The sequence below is a fragment of the Tamandua tetradactyla genome, chromosome 22 (genome assembly GCF_023851605.1).
Source record: "Tamandua tetradactyla isolate mTamTet1 chromosome 22, mTamTet1.pri, whole genome shotgun sequence".
Taxonomy (NCBI): domain Eukaryota; kingdom Metazoa; phylum Chordata; class Mammalia; order Pilosa; family Myrmecophagidae; genus Tamandua; species Tamandua tetradactyla.
This window is the reverse complement of record NC_135348.1, coordinates 392,095-412,450: the sequence shown is the minus strand read 5'-3', so window position 1 is coordinate 412,450 and position 20,356 is coordinate 392,095. Positions and strand designations below refer to the sequence as shown.

The window sequence follows — 20,356 nt, the reverse complement described above, 5'->3', positions numbered from 1 at the left end:
AGATGTTAAAGATTGAGATGGTATAATCTAGGAATGCCTAGAGTGTATATCAATAGTGAAATGTACAATGTACAAATTTTAAAAATGTTTTTGCATTAGGAAGAATAAAGGAATGTCATTATTGCAGGGTGCTGAAAATAGATGGTAATTAATATTTTAAAATGTCACCTTACGTGTGAGACTAAATCAAAAAATGTTTATTTGTTGCAAAATTTATATTTTGACTAGAGCATTTCCTAATATAACTTATGTAGATAGTTTGATTGAACGTCATAAGTACTTGGAATCTCAGGTAGCACATGAAATTTTGTTGGTTTGTCCAGAGTGATGCCCTGATGAATCCCAGAGTGATTTGATCAGTGAGTGGAAAAGTATTTGCAAGCCCCCTTCAGGGAATGGTGAGAGCAGGAAGAAATTCAACCTCCCCAAGTCGAATTCTTGATATTCTCACAAGCAGTGTGGACAACCAAAGCTACAGGCTGAGCCCCCAGTCTTGGGGGTTGTTCATATGAAACTTAACCCCACAAACAATAGGTCAAGTCTACTTAAAATTTAGGCCCAAGAGTCACCCCCAAGAGAGCCTCTTTTGTTGCTCAAATATGGCCTCTCCCTCCAGCCAACATGACGAGCAGTCTCACCACCCTTCCGCTCTCTGTGTGGGACCTGACTTCCAGGGGTGTGGGCCTTCCTGGCAACGTGGGACAGAGATCCTGGAATGAGCTGAGACTCAGCATCAAGGTACTGAGAAAAACCATAGAATGAGCTGAGAATTAACACCAAGGGATTGAGAGAACCTTCTCGACCAAAAGGGGGAAGAGTGAAATGAGACTAAGTGTCAATGGCTGAGAGATTCCAAACAGAGTCGAAAGGTTATCCTGGAGGTTATTCTTATGCATTAAGTAGATATCACCTTGTTGTTCAAGGTGTAGTGGAGAGGCTGGAAGGAACTACCTGAAAATGTAGAGCTGTGTTCCAGTAGCCATGTTTCTTGATGATGATTGAACAATGATATAGCTTTCACAATGAGACTCTGTGAATGTGAAAACCTTGTGTCTGATGCTCCTTTTATCTACCATATCAACAAAAGAGTAGAACATATGGAATAAAAATAAATAATAGGGGGAAGAAACGTTAAAATAAATTTAGTTTGAAATGCTTGTGGTAAATGAAAGTGAGGGGTAAGGGGTATGGTATGTATAAACTTTTTTCTCTATTATTGTTTTATTTCTTTCTGTTGTCTTTTTATTTTTCTAAATTGATGCAAATGTTCTAAGAAATGATGAATATGCAACTATGTGATGATATTAAGAATTACTAATTATATATGTAGAATGGCATGATAAAAAATAAATTCTTACTTTCAATGGGTTTATGCCCAAAGGAATAGGTTAAATATAAGAACATGTTCTTCTGGAGGTACATATAGCCCTCACCACCATATCCCTTATGCAGTTAGCTATTTTCCCTGTCATTCTACTACTAAGAATTTATTCCTTTGAAAATGGAAAGATGTTGTGTCTCTTGAGGCTTTCCTGTTAAAATATCGGTAATATGGATTGTACTTGTACAAACTTTAAGTATGAGATTTTAAAATATTGGATTTAGTAGTTCAGAAAAGTATTATGACCACCTTAAACTCCATACTATTTGAAAATAGAGCCTCAGTTGATTGGAATCTGAGCTACCACTTTGTTAATAGGTTACACCTTAGGAAAACAGTTAAGACAAAAGACATGATACTAGGAAATACAAAAGAAAGAAATATTGCTATAAAACTGGTATAGTTAAAAAGAAAATAAACATTAAAAATAATTTCCCCAGTTTGCAAAGGATTTACTGTTTCATTTAAGTACAGAAAAAATAATTTTTTAATTGTTATTTTACTTAGTTCGGGCTGTCACATATATATTAAATATCATTTTATTTCATTTCTAAGTTTTAAAATATGATTTACAAATAAAATGCTCCCTCCATATTTGTTAATATATCAGGAACAATTACATTATTCATTAAAATATGAAATATTATTTTAATATTTTATTAAATATTATTTTCAAGTTTTTCTCTTTATATGAAAAATTAAATATGTCATAAATGATTACCTTGTGCACATTTATTTTATATTCAGATGTCTTGGTAATTAAGTAGTATATTAAAACCATAAATTAAGTCGTTACTTTTATGCTAAAGGCCTATAATTATTCACTGATTGGGAGACATTTTTTGTGTTATAGGGACAAGGTCAAACTAAAGTAACAACAGATTAATAGAAATATTTTTTATTCATGTTTTCATTCCACCAGGATTTGGGAGTGGAAGTTTGGAACATGGCAGGGCTCAACAACTTCATCAAAATAAAAAGATTCTTTAAGAATACAATGATTGCAATGATTGCATATACATAGCACAAATTCTCAGATCAAAGATTTTGTTTTACAGAAAACAATTCTAATGTTTTAAACAAAATTATTAAGAAACGTAAATGTTCACCAAGTTTGAAACACATGCAGTGATTAAACTATTTAACTCTTGTCCTTTTAATCAGTTTTCTCAAATACATTCAGTCATTACTATTTGAATAATTCAGCTTTAGTTTCTTCATAGTTTTCCATCTTTTACATGATACTTGTTTGGTTGTTAAATTTATAATGTAATAATATTTTAAACCAGCTTCCCTTCCTATACTTCTTGATGTGAAATCACAGATACTTGCTTTTTCCCAAAGCCATGTTTGTTTTATCCTAGATTGAACTTTTTCAGAAGATACTAGTTGATTAATTAAAACCTGCTGTTTCTTGCTTTAAGGCTCTAATACAGTTTTCTTCTTTCTTTCTTCCACTTTGAAGAGTTCCTGCTCTTTCCTATTTCTTAGCAAGACCTTGTTTTTGGCTTCCACATTTGAACTTAGAAAAGAAGAGATTCTTTTGAGATGTTTTTCCCAAATACAAATTAGCTTCAGTTTCCATTCTGTTATTGTTATCATTAGACTTATCTTGAGAAGTCGTGGTTCTTGATCTTTTATTTCCCACTACTTTTGCTACTGCTTCATTAGAAAGGTGATGACTTTTCAATTAGTACAAAATTCACATAACCCTTGGAGTTAAGAAGCTATTCTGGAGGCTATTCTTATGCAAGCTTCAGTTTGGTGGTGCTAATTGGAATGGCTGGCTAACCCCCAACCAACATCACTCCTGGTGCCTAAGAACACCTAGGGCTGAAACTGAGACTCCATAAAGTTTCATGCACTAAGCTTGCTTTCCTGGAACCTATAATTCCTGGAGGGTACCTATATCAAATACATTCTGAAACCCAGAGGGACCAGCTTCTCCAAGATTATCAATTAATTGCTTCCTCCTATCCTTTAGTATGGACACCCCTTCTCAACATGAAAATGTCAGGATGGGCGTTGCCTTCAATCCCTATAGGTTGGGAGAAGGATTAAAGGAGGAGGTATAACAGAAAATAAAATTTAACAAATGAGTGCTAAACAAATAACTGCTAAATCACTATATTAATATTCCTTCTAGCCTGCAGTTTTTTTGAGCAACTATAAGGAAAAATCTGAGGTGATGGAATGGTAGTTCATGACAAACTATGGGATCTGTTCTGTAACTACTTGTTGAAGTGTGCTTTGAAAATTATTTTTTCTTTTTCTTTGCTTTGTACATATGTTATATTTTACAATAAAAATGTTTTAAAAATTCTCAGGTGTTAATAAAAATGGAAGGTAGATGAAACAAGATTGGTTGTGAATTAATAACTATTTAAGCTTAGGTGATGAATGCGTGGGGTGAATGCTTATCATAACTTTATTTTACTTTTGTGTATGTTTAAAATTTTTCATTTAAAAACTTGTACCAAAAGGAAATGGAGAAAATTCCCCAACTGCCAAAATTAACAAAATAATTGAATTTTGGATATTATAGGCTAATAAACTTTACTCCATTACTAAAAGAAAGTTCACATAACTCTTAATTTTCTCCATCATATGATTATAACTGAAATGTTGAAAACTAGAATGGACTGTATCTTTCTAACAGACTATTGTAAGCAATTCCCCTTTTGAAGTGTACAAGAATTTGTATCACCAAATTTCCTTTCAAAGACTTCGGCTTCCTTAAAATTGTTGTTTCTCATACTGTGAAAATGGAATGGTTAATAGATTCACTAATCATCCTGATCTGCTTGAACTTTCTTTTAATCCAGGGAACTGCAAAGAAGAAACAGAACAACTGAGTCAGACTGACATAGAAATATTCTTTCATAATGCTTACTAAGACTTCTGCCCTTGCTGAAAAGAAGCAAGTCAGGCTAATAGCAAGTCTACTTATCTTCCTTAGATAGCCCCACTCCTGCAGAAACATCCTACCTGTACAAGTTGCAAAATTAATGAAACAGCCCCAAAACATCCCTCCCCAATCAACTCATCCTGCTCACTTTTCCTTATTCCCTCACCCATTCCCCTACATCCTCCTTTTCTTCATAGCAGCTATATACACTGCTTACCCGAAACCTGCGTTTTTAGCAGTGACCTTCTTTTGTTGTCTTGCATTAACGTTACTTTAGTTCAATAAACTTCTGTATTTTGATTTTCAGAGTCTGTTTTCAACAAGACAATACAAACAGCCTGAGTTTTAAATTAAATTTTCTATTTCTTCATGAAGTTTCTCATGTACTTTTCAACCGAAGTACAAATTACTAGTGCTGATTCCAAGGGTATAATTCATTGATCACATCCACACTGTTCATCAAGAGATTTTCCTGCTACAAGTCTTGTCAAAAGTTGACAAAAGCATGTAGTTCTCAACTGATAAGCTGTTAGACTGGACAGACTATTATTAGCAGCCTTGGTAAGTATATCTGGTGGAAGATCTTGGAGTGGCTTCATGGAAGCACAGGCAAAGAGAGAAAGGAAGTCAAACATCCAGCTGGCAACCATGACCTCTGCCACCAGGCCAAGGTCTTCCTCCTTCTCAGAGTATCCCTCCCTGCACATGGCACTGGAGCAGTTCCTCACATTGGAATTGCTCCTGGTCGTCTCTTCTGTTTCCCCATAAGCTCCACAAGTGGGTCCTCATTCTTCTGGTCCACTTCCCAAGTGGGCCCTGAGCTGCTAAGGCAACCTCTTCTGCTGGCTGGAATTGCTCATGGTGGTTCTACTCCTTCTAATGCCCAGTGGCAATTGGCTTGCATAAAGGGAGTGGGGCATCACTCACTTTTAACCAGATTTGGCAACCATCAGGGAAATTCATTCACAGAAAATAAAAGGAAGTGAATGTAACCCTAGGTCATAATTCAACTTTCTCCTGAAGTAGAGCTATAGAAAAAATGAACAGGTTTTGGTGTTTTCATTTATAGCCAGTTTAGGGGTTCTGGAGATTGAGAAAGAACGCGCAATTTTTCTTTTTTTTAAAAATTATGTCCTTGGGGAGTTCAATGATGGCTCAGTGGCAGAATTCTCTCCTGCTATGCCTGAGGCCTGGGTTCGATACTGGGACCCTGGCCATGCCAAAAGAATAACAGTGACAAAAAAGTATGTTCTTAGGTGTTTTCAAGATATTTTCATGTTCTAAAGATATTGCCCATTTTTAGGAAAATTTTCTCTAGTATGTTGTTAGTCAGTTTACATTGTTTATTATTTATTTTATTAAAAATATCTTTATTTTTAATTTTGTTCACAATTTTTGTTCTTTTTTATGACATTGAAGTTTTATGCTTTGTTTTCAATGTTTTTCAAGGATTTTAAAATGACCTATTGTGTCTTATTAAGAACTATTTTTATATATATCATATTGGATTAACAGTATTATATATTATAAACACAATATCTAGACATATAGGTAGTTACTAAGCTATTTATTTATGCATGTGCATATATCTGTATGTTTATACATGTAAGTATATGTTTATATGTGCCCACTTGCATTAGAAATTTCAAAGCAAATATTATTAATGTAGGAAGAGTAAAGAGAGGTTGAGAATTACCCTTTTCTCTCCCTCTAATTCCCCGTTCTTCTGAAGTACAGGGAGATGAACAGATTCAATTATATCCCCCGAGGACATTTCATCCTTTTGGGGTTTTTTTTGATCATTTACAGCTGGAGAGGATCTTCTTTGTGGATTCCTTGACTACATACCTTCTCACCCTTTTGGGCAACACCGTGATCACCTTGGTATCCCTGTTGTATCCCCACCTCCACATCTGCATGTAATTTCCTCCTTCATTGACCTCAGTTTCCCCACCAGCTCCATTCCATAGCTGCCCTAATACTTAATAATCTTGGTGCTATGAAAAGCCCATCAGCTACACTGGCTGCACCATCAGCTCTTTCTATTTCTCCTTCTTGGTGGCATGAAGTACCTGATTCTTGCTGCCATCATATATGACTGGTTTGATGCATTCTGTAAACCCCTATATTGCATGATTATTATGCATCCACAGTTCTGCCTAGGTTTTGTGTCCTTGGCATGGAGCTGTGGCATGGTTAACTCTTTGATTATATTTCCAATGATCCTGTCATTATTGCATTGTGTTTAACACAGGTGGACCACTTCCTATTTGAGATGCCAGCTCCCATTTGCATGGTCTATCGTAATAGAGCTGCCATCAAAAGTGTTGCCTTTATTCTGACAATGTGTTGACATCTTTGACTTTTATCCTGGTTTGCTACATCTATACTGTGATGACTATACTAAGTCTCCATGTCTTCAACATCTGTGCCTCCCATCTCAGCACGGTGTCTCTTTATTTATGGAAACATCATCTACATATACACACAACCAGGAACCATCTCCTCCAAAGAATAGGGCAAGTTTTTCATTCTCTTTTACAACATTGTCACCTACTACTTAACTCTCAGAAATAAAGAGATAAAGAGGGTAATAGGAAGACTGTCTTGGGAAGTCTAAGTTGAAGGAAGAAATTATAGTAAAGGACAATGCTAGTCAGTCCTTACATCAGCAGTATCTGTCAGAGTTTGGGCAGAACATATCATAAGCTTTATGGCTAATCTTTGACTTCCCCTGTGCAGTTCCTGCAAGAACACTTTATTTCTGATATTCAAAAACAATCATTCTCAAAGTAAGATCTATTGACCATTGCAGCTGCAGAAAGATTTCTAGATGGTTCATACACTTATCTGAAATCCCAGTAATCCTTTCAAAATAATATTACCATAGGCCTAAGTATACAGAAAGAGAGGGAGAGAGAAATAGATAACACATCTCAAATACCATCATGAATGAAAAATAAAAAGACAAGAGGAAGCTCTGAAATGTTTGAATGTGTCCCTAAATTACAAACTGAAAAATCATTTGCAATATCATCACATATTATAACCTTTCTCTGTAAAACACTAATATCCAGCAATACTTATAATCCTTCATAAATATATTATCTATATTCTACAAAATCTTATTCTAAGAAAGAGATGGCAAGCAATGTTCATTTATTTAAAAACAGGGCTGCTATTAAACAAAAATTAACTTTAAATTCCACAATGCCAGCATTCCTCATATGTGTGAACGAACTTCCATTCATAAGTGCTGACTCTGACACGCAACACAGTAAATAATAATTAATATGTTTTACTCAAAATATCAGAGATAAGCCTAAGAAAAGTCCATTTAAGAGGAAACACCAAGAAACCTCACAAATTGAAAGATGTGAAGACATGGTGATTAAATCCAATGTGGTATCCCAGATTGAATCCTTCAACAGAAAAAAAGGACATACATAGCCAAGCAATGAAATTTAATAAGTCTGTATTTTAGTCAGTAGTATAATGCGAATGTTAATTTCTTAGTTTTGAAAATTTTTCCACGGCTATGGGACAGGGCAGGGACTGGATGGAAGTGAGTGAGATATCTAGGGCGCAGGATTTGGGGAAGCGCTCACACAGGGTAATACTGGAGTATGAGAGTGAGTGCCTCCTTAAATATTTACCCTGGGTACCTCATTTCCCTCACTCTGGTCCCTAGTCGGACCCAAGTTAAAAAAGAAAAAATCTTCCAGAATGATGGCATCTCCTGTTCTTGCCCCAGAATTGCAGCTTGTTGCGCTCTAGCGGCGGGTGCTGCGGAGGAAGCGGAGTGCCGCCGCCTGGCCAGCCTCAACCCCCCCAGAATGTCCTCCCCGCCCCGCCGCCGCTTTGACCCCCAAGCCCTCGAGTACTTAGGGCAGGAGTTTGGGGCAGGTTTATCCAAGCTGCGGGAGATGTTGAAGAACTAGGAGAGACTTTTGTGTAATGAAAAATTCATTTACAATTTGCCCGGCAGAGGTTAAAAAAAAAAAAAAAGAAAAAAAAAAGGCATAGTCTGTGTTGACACACTGAAAGGGCCATTGCGGAACGTGAAGAGTTGAGAAGAAAAAGTAAACTCTTTCATCCTGTTAGTTTAGACTAAATTAAGGCACAAAGTGATTGCAGCAGTTGATGTGGACACAAATAAGACCCAGAATTCTGATCAGATGCTTGATGCTTCCTCACACTACCCGGCTGTTCCTCTGTAGATAACATCAAGTTATCTAAAACAATCTCACAAAAACAGGGAGTTGCACATCTCCCTTACAATAGCAATAAAGAGACTATAGTGGCAAAGTGCCCAGGTGATCAGGTGCCCAGCATCCAGCAGCAGGGCCAGTGCGACTTTCTCATCCGCAGCTAGCATCTCCCTCAGCATGTGTTGCAGACCAAGCAGGTGATAGTTCCAGCAGCTCTGACAGCTGCTTTATTGATGGGTTACAGAAGGCCAGGATTGCAGAATAAGGTAACCACCACTCAGAAGGAAATGCAAGTACTGCTAACTCGACAGTCTCACAGTGGGACTCAGAAGAAGCCCTGTTACATGAAGTGCTAGAAATGCAAGCAAAAAATCTATTGCCCCACCACATAAATTTAAAACAAATGCATTACCTTTTCAACATAATGATTCATCTACTCACTGTCAGAGAAGAGGGTCTCCTATTTCCTCAGAAGAAAGGGGGCCCAAGTATAAGAAACATCTTGATGTCATCAGAGCAGTTCAGCTTCTGCCACTTCACTATATGCCTACACAGCTGTTGTCCATTGAACAATCTGTAACACTTCAGAAACAGCAGAGACAGAATTAAGAAGTGATGCAAGCCAAGCTCCCAGCACACAAATTAGCTGAAAGATGAATATTAAAGTACAGAGAGAGAATCCAGAAGGGGAGACTTCAGGAAAATACTGAGAAGCAAGGGATGATCATTCCTCTGATGATGAATTCTGAAGATGGGTACCGGAATATTTTCTTCAGTCTCTCAGTGTGGATGTGTCATCTTAACATCAGACTTTCTGACTAGTATCAATATGGGTGTCAGACTCTGTCAAAGGAAGTAATCATATAAAGTTTCACTAAGGTAGCTATGAAAAACTGCAGTTCATCTTTCAGAAAATGACTTTCATGTGTCTGAAATTTTCATATTTTAATATTGCATTTGACAACATTTTATTAAAGTTTTGCAGTATGTTGTGCATTTATCTGATATTTTAGTATAGAAAAGCATTTATTTACTGTGCACCAAATGAAAGCAGATAGCTTATTTCCTTATTTTCACCTCTATTAAACAGCATTTATTACTTATCTCTCCTGGAATAACTAAGTGAAGTTCTTAGTCATTCCAGGCATCACCTAATGAATGAGGGATGAAGAATTCCCCTTTTTCTCTTGAGTGAAGAGGGGAATTCTAGAGAACTTCATGCATGATTGCATGGGGTTGTTGAGCTATTGGATGTGATATACCTAGGAAGGAACCGATAGAAAATGCTTAACAGATGTTTGTTTCCTTCTTCTGTTTTTCCTTAGGAAGAATGTATCTTTCTTCTGATTAGGAATCAGTATTTTTAGTAGCTGCTGTAAGGTGGAGGGTTTTTCACAGTGATCAGATCTATCTGAATAATATGAAGATGAAGCAGAGGCCAAGCGGACTGATGTAAGACTCATGTAGGTGAAGGGAGCAGCTCTGCTTGTGCTTTACCTGCTCTAACAGATGACAGGTTCATTTATAGGATATTAAAGCTTGGTAAATAAGTTATTTTTAAAAAGATACTTGAATTGTTGTCTTGTCAATATATTATTTTTTTTTCCCCAAAAGAAGCATTTAAAGGCTACAGAAACCTCAATCTCACGTACGGCTATGTGCTGGTTTGAATCTATTATGTACAAGTTCTTTAATCTTCATTCAAAATTGTTGGTTGGTAACTTTTTTATTGTTTCCATGGAGATGGGACACACCCAGTTGTGGGTGGTAACTTTTCATTAGATGGTTTCCATGGAGATGTATCCACCCCCATTCAAGGTGAGGTTGTTCACTGGAGACTTTGAAGAGGGAACCATTTTGGAAAAAGCTTTAAGAGCCAAGAGAGCCACCAGGAGTAACACAGCAAACAAAACAGATAAAGCCCTGGGCAAGCCATTGAAGATTCCTGGAGAGAAAGTGAACAATGTTGCCATGTGACTTCACAGCTGAGAGAGAAACCCTGAACTTCATTGGCCTCCTTGAACAAAAGTTTCTTTTCCTGGATGCCTTAGAATGGACATTTTTATAGCCTTCTTTTAATTTGGATATTTTCATTGCCTTAGAACTGTAAACTTGCAACTTAATAAATTCCCATTTTTAAAAAGCCATTCCATTTTTGGTATATTGCATTCTGACAGCTTACTAACTAACACAGATTTTGGTAATGAGAGTGGGATGCTGCTAATACCAAACATGGTAGAACAGCTTTTTAAATGGGTAAGGGGGAAGATTTAGGCAGGGTTGTGAGGAGCTTGATAGAGAAGGCCTAGAATGCTTTGAAGAGATTGTTGGTAGAAATGTGAACTCCAAAGATACCTCTGATGAGGCTTCAGATAGAAATGAGTAACATGCCACTGCAAACTGGAAGGAAGGTGATCCTTGCTTCAAAGTGGCACAGGATCCTGCAAAATTGTTTACTGCTAAAGACTGGAACTTAAGAAGTTTAAACACAACAACCCAAGGCACTTAGCTGAGGAGGTTTCCAAATAAAATTTGGAAAGTGTAGCCTACTCTCTTCTTGCAAATGATAGTGAAATGCAATAGGAATGAGATAAACTCAGAGCTGAACTCTTGGATATAAAGAAACCAGAAACTGATCGTCTAGAAAATTCTGGGCTTCAGAAAGGGAAACTCCAGAGAGTAGTGCCCCACATGAGAAGTTGACTAAACATGGAAGCAGTCATCTATTGTAAGTCAAGTGAGGATTTGAAATGGAGTTATTCAGGAAGGATTTGTGGAAAGTCCTTTTGTCTGATGGGCATTGTATTAGTTAGGGTTCTCTAGAGAAACAGAATCAACAGGGAACACTTGCAAATATAAAATTTATGAAAGTGTCTCACATGACCGTAGGAACGCAGAGTCCAAAATCCACAGGGCAGGCTGTGAAACCGATGACTCCAATGGATGGCCTGGATGAACTCCGCAGGAGAGGCTCACCAGCCAAAGCAGGAATGGAATCTGTCTCCTCTGAGTCCTCCTTAAAAGGCTTCCCATGATTGCATTTAGCATCACTAATTGCAGAAGACACGCCCCTTTGGCTGATTACAAATGGAATCAGCTGTGGATGTAGCTGACGTGATCATGACCTAATCCTATGAAATGTCCTCATTGCAACAGACAGGCCAGCGCTTGCCCAATCAGATGAACAGGTACCACAACTTGGCCAAGTTGACACTTGTCCCTAACCATGACAGGCATGATCCCAGCCAATTGCATAGGAAACCAGCAAGAGTGTTGTGGGATCTGTATAAATGGAACCACTGCTAGTCTGGACTAAGAGTGGAAGAAAAATGACACATTGGAGGAAAAATAATTTCAGAAGCAGAACTATGGCGGCTAATGTCTGAAGTCAAGAAACCATGGGCAAGGAGAGTGGACCTGCCCAAGCACTTCTAGAGGGTGAGTTTGCCCCAAAGGCAGAGGGTGGGCCTTCCACCCCCTTGGGGTGGAAGGGTTGTGCCACCTCAGGCCTTAGACAAGGTGGAATACATTCCTTGGGAATTAGGGAGAGCCTGGCTGCCACCACATTGTTATGGAGGGGTTAAGTGTGTGCCCTGGAGATAGCAGAGAGTCTAGGTGTGGCCCTGATGTTTGGAGAGAGTGGAGCCAAGGAAAAGGTGATCTGCATAATGTCCTCCAAGTTTGCATTTGGAGAGAGGCAGGCCACCGTGTAGGTCCTTGGAAAGGGTGGGGTTTCCACTCTCTAAAACCCCACAGATAAATGACTCTCAGACTTTGAAATCTAATGGACTTTGCCCTGCAATTTGCAAAATGGTTTACCAATGGATGGTAAACAGAGACCAGTGATCTCTGTTTACCATCCAATTTCTCCCTATGGAAATGGAGATATGTATCCTATGATGTGTCTCTCCTTTCTACATTGGCAGCAAATAACTTGTTCTGAGTTTTGCAGGTTCAGAGCCAGAGGAGAATTTTAACTTAGAAGAGACCAAGCCTGTAGCTGAACTTCGATGGGATTTTGTACTGTTTCTGACTTTGTATTACATTTGAATTGTTACTGAAATGTTTTAAAGCTTTCTAACATTTTGATGTAATGAATATATTTTGCATTTGGAAAGAACTTGACATTTTGGGGTCCAAAGGGTGGAATGTGCCAGTGTGAATCTGTTGTATACCCCAGAAAAGCCATGTCCTTTAGACCTCATTTAATATTGCTCAGTGTTATCTTTTTTATTGTTTCCATGGAGATATGACTCACCTACTTGTGGGTGGTAACATTTGATTAGGTGGTTTCCATGGAGATGTGTCTCCACCCATTCAAGTTGAAGTTGCCAACTGGAGCCCTTTAAGAGGGAACCATTTTCAAAAAAGCTTTAGAGTCATCAAAAGCCAACAGAACCAACAGAGCTAACAGAACAGAGACCTGGGTAAGCTATTGAAGAAGTCAGGAGAGTAAGCCAGCAAATGTTGCCATGTACCTTTCCAGCCAAGAGGAAACCCAAAGGTCTTATGCCTTCTTGAATCAAATTATCTTTCCTTGGATGCCTTGGATTGGACATTTTTATAGTCTGTTTTGAGGTGCACATTTTCATGGCCTCAGCAGTGTAAACTTGCAACTTAATTCGCCTTTTAAACATTTTCTTTTATTGTGAAATATAACATATACAGAAAAAGCAATAAATTTTCAAGTAAATTTTAACAAGTAGTTATAGAACAGATACTAAAGTTTGTTATGGGATACAGTTCCATGATTTTTCATTTTTTCTTCTAGCTGCTCCAAGACACTGGGAACCAACAGAAATATCATTATAGTGATTCATCGGTCATACTCATTTATTAAATCCTATTTTCTTTGCTATATACCTCCTTTTCTTTAAATAACATATATATACATAAAAGCAATAAGTTTCAAAGTACATTACAACAATTTGTTGTAGAACAGATTTCAGAGTTTGGTATGGGTTACAAATCCGAAAGTTTAGGTTTTTATTTCTTGCTGCTCAAAGATAGTAGAGGCTAAAAGGAATATTAGTACAATGATTCAGCACCCATGCTCATTTTTTATCTGACCTTTTCTGTATAACTCTACCTTTGATCTTTCTCCCACTCTTTAGGTATATTTGGGATATGGCCATTCTAACTTTTTCATGTTGGAAGGGGCTGTCGATAATATGGGGTAGGGGGAAGGAAGTAGTTAATGTTCTGGAAGGGCTGGCACCTCTGCATTTTAGGACTTATCTGGTCCAGGGACCCATCTGTAGGTTGTAGGTTTTGAAGACTTAGCCCAGTGCATGGAACCTTTGTAGAATCTTATATAATGCCTTGGCTATTGTTTACGATTGGCAGGAATGGTTTGGTTGGGGTTTTGAGAGTTGTGATAGGTAGCAATGTCTAACTAAAGCATGCATGCGAGTGACCTCCAGTATAGTCTCTTGACTCTATCTGGACTGTCTCAGCCACTGACACCTTAGTTGTTACGCTTCTTTTCCCTCTTTTGGTCAGAATGGCGGCCATGCTCATCCCTGTGGGTCATCTCCCACAGTGCCTGGGAGACTTTCATCCCTGGATATCATGCCCCATGTAGGAAGGAGTGTAATGGTTTCACTTGCAGACCTGGGCTTAAAGAGAGAAAGGCCATTTCAGAGCAACAAAAGATGCCTTTATGAGGTGACTCTTAGGCATACCAATAGGTAAGTTAAGATTCACCACTGCACACATAAGCTTCACAAGAGCAAGGCTCAAGATCAAGGGCTTGGCCTATTGATTTGGGTGTCCCTAATATGTGGTAAAATTTAATAGTTCCAAAATTTGTCTCCTATCCCTCAGGAAACTTTGCCAATATTTTTTAGTTATCTGCTTAAAATAGTCCGGGATGTAGTCAGGCGTCACATTATCCTATATAGGATTAAAGACTCTTAATCTTATTCTGGACTGCCTGTGTTTTGGTTTGTTTAAATGAGCTATCTAGACAAATTGAGTTAGAGTATGTGCTGCATAAAATCTAGGTTCTGGACATAATAACGCTTTCTTCCTTTGCTCTCAAAGAGTTGGTGAAGTTCTAAAATACAGGCCATATTTTCCTTACCCCTATATTCTGTATTACATTAATCTTGATCCAATTGGCTTCATTCTTATCTCTAAGTACCAGTTTACACATATTTAAAAGAGCCCTTCAATATCTAGAAGTCACAATTGCCACTCAGAACTAGATGTGACTGTTAAAAGAACTTACAATCTAGGCTCAAGTTTTCTTAGAAGTATTTTCTAAATGAGATTATACAGTATTTGCTCATTTGTTTCTGGCTTATGTTGCCTCACCAAATGTCCCAAATGTTCATTCACGTTGTATGCCTCACAACTTCATTTTTTGTAGCAGCACCATGTTTAATCATATCTTTACACCATCATTCACTAAATTCCTCTTTTTAAAAAGCCATTCCATTTCTGGTGTATTACATTCTAGCAGCTTACTAACTGATACAACCACCTTTCATGTCATCTTAAAAGATTATATGGTTGGGGGGTGCGAGGGTAGTTCAGTGGTAGAATTCTTGCTTGCCATGCAGCAGACTCAGGTTTGATTCCCTGCCCATGCACTTCCTCCCAAAAAACAAAAAGGTGAAATAAACAAAAGAAACAAAAGAACAACAAAAATTCAACAAATGGTGCTGCAATAAAGGGATACCCATATGAAAAAAGAATGAAATGTGACCCCTGCCATACAGCATACAAACAAAGAAGATTATATGATTGTCTCCAGAGAAATTATGTGCTTATGTTATCAAGAATATTTTGCCTAATATATTGAAAGAAAGAATAAAACATTAATTAGAGCAACTTCAAAATGCTAAACAAAAATGCCAGTGATCATGAGTTTCAGTTTTCTAGTCAGCCTAAAAAGCAAAAGCAGAAAATGTGAAATAGAAATTTATTTTCCTCAAACTTTCTAAATTGTTTAATTATCACTTGGAGCATTTGAGTAGTTTGCTCTAATTATTTCATTTATGACTCTATGAAATGTTATCAGCAGAGAAAAAATGTTTATCTTACCTTCCTTGTCCCATAACAAAATGTGCTTTTAGGAAAATATGGAATTTTTTTCCTCATATATTCATTCATTCCTTCATTCATTAACTGTTAATGTGTGACTTTTCTGTTCCAGTCACTATTCTCAGTGTTGACATTAAACTTCTGATCCAAACTGTCAAGGCCCCTGAATTTATGAAATTCACTTGCCAAACTGTGGGCTGGTGCAATTTATAGTGCTATAATTTAATGATAGATATTATAAATAAAATATGTTTGGACAATAACTATGGATTGTAAGAAGCATTAGATGGGATGTCCAGAGAAGTCTTCTGATGAAGCAATATTTCAGTTATAGCTGAAAAATAATAAGGAGACTATCTGGAAGAACTTTCAGAAATCATTCAACAGAAGGGATAACAATGTCAAATTTACCCAGGTAAAAGTGCAATTGGCATGCTTTAGGATCAGAAAGAAATGGTCGTTGTATATGAAATGAAGTAGCGTATGTAGAAAAGATGTGGTGGGGCTGTCAGTGAGAAGAGGAAGAGCCACAGCAAGAAGGGTCTTTAGATAATGTGTGAAATTCTGAACTTTAAATGCAAACAGGAAATTTTGAGTAAATTAAATCTTCTGATTCATAATTCCTCTGGTCCACTCCATCTCCTGTGTAGAGAATGGATTGTAAGGGACAAAGATGGAATAAATTTGGCTGTTGCAGTTAATCCAGTGATGATTTTCCAGTAGGGCATTATCAGTGAAAAAAAAAACCTATGTAAATCTGTCATTTATTCTAGAGATTAATCAAAGAATATTTTCTCAGAAAACTTATGTGATGAGTAAAGATTAAAAATCAGCAATGACTCATGGGTCTATGCTTTGAGCAATTGGCAGGTTATTGAAACCTTTGCTGGAATGGACCTGATTGGAGAAGCAGATTGTAGGTGGAGTAGAAATTTAAACGTTTGGACAAGTCAATTTTGTGATGAATCATAAATTTCGAAGTAGGGATATGAGAGGCAGCTAGACATATGAGTGAGGATCTCACTTGAGAAAGGCAAATATGGAAATATAATTATGGAATTCACCCACATTTAGATGTAATTTGGCAATTAACAAAGAATCACAAAGGCAATATATGATATATGAAGACTAATTACTGAAATATATATATAGCAAGACTGTGTGGAGCAAAGATAGAAAAATAGATGAATAGAATAGAGCAGCAAGTTTAGAAACTCTACTCTTGTTTTATATAAAACATCATTTTTATATTTAAATGAGCAATGCAAAGCAGCCAGGAAAATGTCAGCTTTTTAATTTATGGGATGGGGAAAATTAGAAATCCCTTTGGATAAAAAAATTGAACCTTGAATTCTATCTTCCCAACATTTGCAGAAATTAATTAGAACATTTTTATTTATAATTATAAAAAGTCAAAATAACATTTCTAGATGTTAACAAGGAGAATATCTTTATGATTTCTGTGAATCAGTTTCATAAATGACAAAAACTTAAATCTCAAAAAGAAGCTTTGAGAAATTTTAATACATTAAAACAAAGAAATTATGCATTTCAACATAAAAATGAAGGAGAAGTAACATTAAGATAATTTATTTGCATCATATATAGAAGAACAAAGGGCACCTGTATAGGGTATGTTAATAAACTTCCACAAATCAATAGCAAAGTACAAAATCACCTATAAAAACTGAAGAATTTATTTGCTCTATCAATTCATGAAGACTTAAAAATATGTAAACACCTACAAAAATGTGCTCAGCACCATTATGAATAGGTGAATGGCTGCCATTTTAGTCAACTGGAATGGAAAACATGAATTAGACTTACATTAACAAGTTTGGACCTTTGTAATTTTATTAATAAATGGCATACCTATGTCAATGAGGGAACCTCCAAACTTAAGAAACTCTTCCATTAAGGTGGACTGGAAAATTCAATATTTTAAATTTGATTCATAGATTCAATGTAATTCCACCAGGTTTGGTGTGTGTGTGTGTGTGTGTGTGTGTGTGTGTGTGTGTGTGTGTGTGTGTGTGTGTGTGTGTGTGTGTGCAAATTAACAATGTGCTATTTGGGTAGGGAAAAAGGAAACATGAAAAAGTAGCTAAGATATTCTTTAAATAGACCAAGGTTCTGAGGTTTGTTCTTGAAGTTACAACTAACTTCCAATAATTGAGATGGAGTTCGTATATAAGGCCATTCAAAGAGCAAAAATAGTAGAGTCATAGCTACATGGATATATGTATGACAATGATGTGGCCAGTTCTGTGGATGAAGTTGTGAATGAAGCATAGTATTTGGAGCATGAGGTACTTTTCAAAAAATAGTATATATGGAAAAAATTGAATATTTTTAATAAATCAATAAACTTGATGCCAACCTCACACTATATGCAAAAATGGAGTCTGGATTTGCTTTACAACAATTTTAAAGGCAAAATACTGAAGAGAAGATAGAGGAATATCTTTTTGATTGCAAGATTTATTTGACAAGATGTAAAAACACTAATCGCAGAGGAAGAGACTGAAAATATGACTACATTAAGGTTAGTGATAACTGTTCATAAACGTCAACATTGAAAGAGTGAAAATCCTGTCAGGAAGATGCAATATAGCTGTAACGCGTAATTATAAAAGGATCAGTATTCTGATTCTATAAAGAACTTCCAACAATACTGAAAATTTTCCAATCAAATGAACATATAAGTTTTAAAAGTGATATATCTTAATCCGTCTTCTGCACAGATGTATTACAACATTATGCCTGTGGGTTAGGATTCTGTGACTGATAGCCTAATCAAGGCTCACATGATAGAAATTCACCTCACCTGAATAAGAGGTGTTTGGTTATCAGGAATATAGGAACATGAGGCCATCTCCAATTATACCTAATTAGCCCTGTTGTCCTGAATCAGGGGTCCTACAAATCCTTTAGGGAGGATTAAAGATTAGTCTATTGGGTGATAGAAAGAAGAATTATTTTTGGTTATTGTGACTGTGATGATATTATAGTAAGAAAATAATGCTTATGTGGTGAATATCAGAAGAGAGGAATAGTTTAATAAGCATACGTGAACTAAGATGGTGGTACAATACAAAGAAAAAATATTTTGAATGCATACTTTTTGACACATTTGAATTAATTTTACATTTATTAAAAATTTCCCCCTGTTGGAGGTGTTACTTTGAAGGATCATTGATCCATAGATTCTCATAAGTTCAAATAATAATTAATTATTAATAAGCTATAAGCTTATTAATATAATTAATATATTAATTAATTATTAATAAGCTATAAGCTGCATGTGTTAAAAACATAAGCGGAGATAAGTGAATAAGTAAATACTTATTGTGATTTTAATGCATTTTTCACTTAAATAAGTATAAAACTGTATGTTCTAAATTTTGTTGTGAACTAGGTTTGCACAAACAAGAACTACACACACATATATGCTTAGACAGTACATCTATTTGTTATAAATTAAATGTCCATAATTTATACAATTAAATAAGTATACATATATAAAGAAAAATAGTCATTCATTGGATCCCTTATTTTTGCTTTGAGCATTTATAAGGGAATGATATTTCATATTAAAAGGAAATGCTATACCTTCTTTAAAAAGATGAAAGGGACATGACCGATCATTGAGATGAGTTTTAAGTAGATTACTAACTATGATTTATGAGCACAAAGTACTGTAGTTCATTAAGTAAATATTATAAAATACAACAATATGTATATTTTAGTATTTATTTAAAATGGATAATATCATCTTGAACATAATATTTTGAGAACAGGGAGAAAAATGTATGCCTATGGGTTATACTACATGATATATTCAAAATTAAATATAGTATCTTAAGAAGTGGTAACAATTTGGAACAAATTGGAAAAAACTTTTAAAGACTTTATTACTAATGTTAGGTTTTTATATGTTGTAATATCTTATGGGAGAATTAATATAAAATTCAGTATAGAGTCAGTATTGCCTAGATGGTGTATTTCTCCCTAGGTTTAATACTAAAAGAGTTGTTTGTTCTACCTGCAGAAGGGTAGTGCCTTCTGATGTAGAGCTTTCTGCTAATAAATTTTTGAAACTTGACGTTCATATGGAAGGAGTGATCTGATGGCTTATCAGTTTTCCAAGTGTAGAAGAAGAGTTATGGCCATGCAGTATCTAAAGAAAAACAGCAGTTTGCTTGTTCTTTATTGTTTATATGTGCTTTAATTATGTTGTCCTGCAATTACAACTTTTTTATGTCCTATTCTCTGCACATACCTAATTGTTAAGGTAGTTTACCTACCCAGCACTTTCCTGAAGGCTGCAGCCGCATCTTTGTTTTGAAGACTGTAGATAAGGGGGTTGAGCATCGGAGTGAGGATAGTATAGAAGACAGAGACGACTTTATCCTGCTCAGCAGTATGATAGGCTTTGGGGAGAAAGTACTTGACAATGGTTGTTCCATAAAAGAGAGACACGACAATCATGTGGGAGGAGCAGGTTCTGAAAGCCTTTCTCAACCCCGATTTTGACCCTAATCCCACAACAGTGGAGAGGATCAGCCCATATGAGACCATGACAGCAGATATTGGAATGAGGAGGAACACAATGCCACTAACAAAAAGCAAGCTTTCATAAAGGGATGTATCAGCACAAACAAGTTTTAGCAGAGCTGGGATCTCACAAAAGAAATGATGGATTTCTCGGGATGCACAGTAAGGGAGATTCAGAGTATATATGACATGGACCAAAGCATTGAACAGAGCACTCAGCCAGATGCCAGCCATCATGGAAGCACAGAT

General features: G+C 36.3%; 2 pseudogenes; one reads left to right on the top strand and one right to left on the bottom strand.

Annotated features, from left to right (window-relative positions):
• Positions 1-2,560: 2,560 nt before the first annotated feature.
• Positions 2,561-4,552, bottom strand: LOC143666173 (telomeric repeat-binding factor 1-like; annotated as a pseudogene).
• Positions 4,553-8,125: 3,573 nt separating this feature from the next.
• Positions 8,126-9,249, top strand: LOC143666008 (DNA-directed RNA polymerase II subunit GRINL1A pseudogene; annotated as a pseudogene).
• The last annotated feature ends 11,107 nt before the right edge of the window (positions 9,250-20,356 follow it).